Source organism: Cryptotermes secundus, unplaced genomic scaffold (assembly GCF_002891405.2).
Source record: "Cryptotermes secundus unplaced genomic scaffold, Csec_1.0 scaffold555, whole genome shotgun sequence".
NCBI classification, from domain to species: domain Eukaryota; kingdom Metazoa; phylum Arthropoda; class Insecta; order Blattodea; family Kalotermitidae; genus Cryptotermes; species Cryptotermes secundus.
The window spans coordinates 13,691-17,149 of NW_019729217.1; positions in this window are offsets into that span (position 1 = coordinate 13,691).

A 3,459-nucleotide genomic window follows, 5' to 3' on the forward strand; every position below is an offset into this window, starting at 1 on the left:
CCGAGCCGGCTTGTCCCTGCAGATATTTCCTCGCGCTCTCTGTCAACACACTGCTACAGGACCACGTCACCTCAGCTATTTGTACTTGAAATCGGCCGGGGAGGGGGGAGCGTGGAGCGAAGCTACTGTTTCGTCACAGCGGCTACTGTCTCGTTGCGTAACACAGCTGCCCAGCCGTTGCGCCGTGGCGTGGAAGTGTTAACCCTATGGTTGTAGCAACGCATGAGGCATCGCGTTGCGCTGAGTACACGATTTCAAGCGATATGTAACAATATTTTACTTCCGCGGCTACCGTACCCTTTAAAGATCAGTAATTACAGTATGTAACGCATAATTTATAACTAAGATATTTTATTTTACGCAAACAGTGTAATTTGTTATTTCTTCTAATTTTTAAAATAAATTGTTTATTTACATAAAGAACATTAAACAACTGGTCTTTGTAATGAGGACGATGTCTGTAAGGCAGGAGCGAATGTGTAAATATTACGTTNGCATCGCGTTGCGCTGAGTACACGATTTCAAGCGATATGTAACAATATTTTACTTCCGCGGCTACCGTACCCTTTAAAGATCAGTAATTACAGTATGTAACGCATAATTTATAACTAAGATATTTTATTTTACGCAAACAGTGTAATTTGTTATTTCTTCTAATTTTTAAAATAAATTGTTTATTTACATAAAGAACATTAAACAACTGGTCTTTGTAATGAGGACGATGTCTGTAAGGCAGGAGCGAATGTGTAAATATTACGTTGATGGGCTTCATGCTACAGGTGGTAATCGTGATGGGTGTGAATGAAGTGAAGGGACTCTGTTCTTCACGCGTTCTAATTAACTACCTAAATTTGTCGCCTAGAAAAACTTCGTCCTGCAACACTCTTGCTTAAAATAAACTAAACAGTGTTTGCATTTCTCACGTGTAAACATGTTGAGCTGTAATTTCAGGTAAATATACCAACAATTTTAATAATCAAAAGTAAATCCGTAATTATGTGAATAGTATGTTATAGTACACGCACAACAAACGTTTCTCTATGGAATTATAATAGTTCTCACTAAAGATTAAGTCGCCCATCACAGTGGCCATGCTGTCTAAAGCATGAACTCTTTTCGCCCCCTCAAACACGGGGCTCGTGTTTATGAATCCCACATGAGCCATGGATGTCCGTGTATGTGTGTATATAACAGCCTTGCGACGGCTGATCCCCCGTCCGAGGAGTCCTGCCGACTCTCCAAAATTAAGAAAGTGAAGTAAAATGAAGCCTTTCGCTGATTCCCTATGCACTAAAGTGACTTATGAAGTGTAGTAACTAGGTTCATAGGCCGCGCCACAGCTCAAGCGGTTAGCCGCTGGCTTCCCACCGCGGCGACCCCGGGTTTGATCCCGGGTCTGGTAAAGCGGGATTTGTGGTGGACAAAATGGCGCTGGGGCAGGTTTTCTCCGAGTACTTCGGTTTCCCCTGTCAATCTTCATTCCAATAANGATTCAGCGTACAAATCGCGGTTCTTACCTTCTTTCCGAATGTTCTAGTGTTGTTTTGTTTCCTCTCAAAGACTCGTTATTCGTGTTCCTGTACACGCTCTGACGTAAAGCATAATGCATGGCGCACTGAGTCCAAAACAGAAAATTTCGAAATTAAGGAATTTTTACTTGAAGGCCATCTATAGTACGAATATGTATATATTGTCACGCCGCCTGTGTGGTCTAGTGGTCGGAGTTCCTGGCAACAGATCAAGAGGACCAGGGTTCGATTCCCGGCGATACCAGATTTTCTGTGAAGTAGTGGTTCTGAAACGGGGTCCACTCAGCCTCGTGAGGATAAGTGAGGAGCTGTTTCAAGGAAATAGAGGCTCCGGTCTAGGAAACCGAAATTAACGACCCTGGGGATTCGTTGCGCTGACCATGCGACACCTTCTATCCGTTTAGTTGGCACTAACTTCGCCGACAAGTGGCGATCGCTCGGTCGGTATAGTTCGCTTGCGGACCCAAGCCACGGAGTTTGCTTTCGGTTTGTTTTATCCGGAAGGTCGCGGGTTCCAGCCCCGATGAGGTCATTGGATTATTTCAGTTGACCTAATCCTTCCAGCCGCACTAGGCCCTGGGATTTACTTAGCCTCTAACAGAAATGAGTACCAGGAATTAATTAAATAATTTTACTGGGGAGTAAAGCGCGGCCTGAGCGTAAGGCTGACAACCTTACCGCCACCTTTGAGCCGATTGTCTAGATAATGTGGGACCCTCAACGTCTCACAACCCTATGGGCTTACACGGCCTGGTACAGGGATAGCTTTACTTTTACTTCTGACAGTGGAGATTCTTCACCTTGACTCAGATGTTATTTCTTTCAGCATGATGGAAGCACCGGTAAAGATGTCGGACATAAGAGAAAACACTGTGAACCTTTCATCATTTGCTTCAAGTTTTCAATTTTTCTGAGTAGTGATAATACACTGTCAAAGTTAACAATACTTCTGCTTTTATAGGATGCATCAAAGAACAGTAGAGATATGTGATGTATTTATATGTTGCTGACGTTGTGAAAAGTGGTGACATTTAGGGAAGATTGACAGTTCACTGTTAGGATATGCATGAGTGGATATATCCAGAAGTTGGCGGAGGTACCTTGTTGATGGAGCAAGTTCTGGATAGACATCGACTGTAATATGCGCTGATGTTAAGGCGTAGATCAAGCAGCGTACCTGGGACAGCAGAATAAAATCTTCATGTGTTTTATCCCGTTGTTTTGTAACTTTATTGTTGTGTTCGCATTCTTTGCAGCGGGAACGTGTTTGCCGATCCTTTGCTTAGAAACGGGTTGCATAACACCGCTGTTTACTCACCTGTTTCCTAGCAACGGCTGTACACGCTACAAAATTATACAGCAGCTTTGGATCCGGTTGTACTTTGAATTGCGACTTCTCCGTGCTTAAAGAATGGGCTAGATGGAGCAGAGGCGTTATCTCCAGTTAAATATTTTGTACAGATTCTTGTACCACCCCGTTCAGAAATCAAAACTTAATTGTATTAATTCATATGAAGAATCGCCGAGGTGTTTCGGCAACTTCTCCACCCGCTCTGTTGAGCAGAAAGCCTATAGAAGAGTCTGCAGGCGATATGAGTACATCTGTTTAGTTCACATAACAACGCGGATACGAAAGTTCATATTTAGAACATGATAAGAACAAGACAAGCTGTTATTACCATAATATGCTTATGAATATTTATAGTGTCGAATTATTTAAGGTATAAATCTTCATTCTTAATTTCCGAGTCGAAAAAGCAGTGGTGGGCCACTCGGTAGCGTAGTTGGTTGAGGCACTATACTCCAAGCCGGAAAGTCGCGGGTTAGAGTCCCGATGAGGTCATTGGATAATTTTCAATTGGCCTAATCCTTCCAGCCCAACTATGACCCTGAGGTCGACTCAACCTCTAACAGAAATGAGTACCAGGAA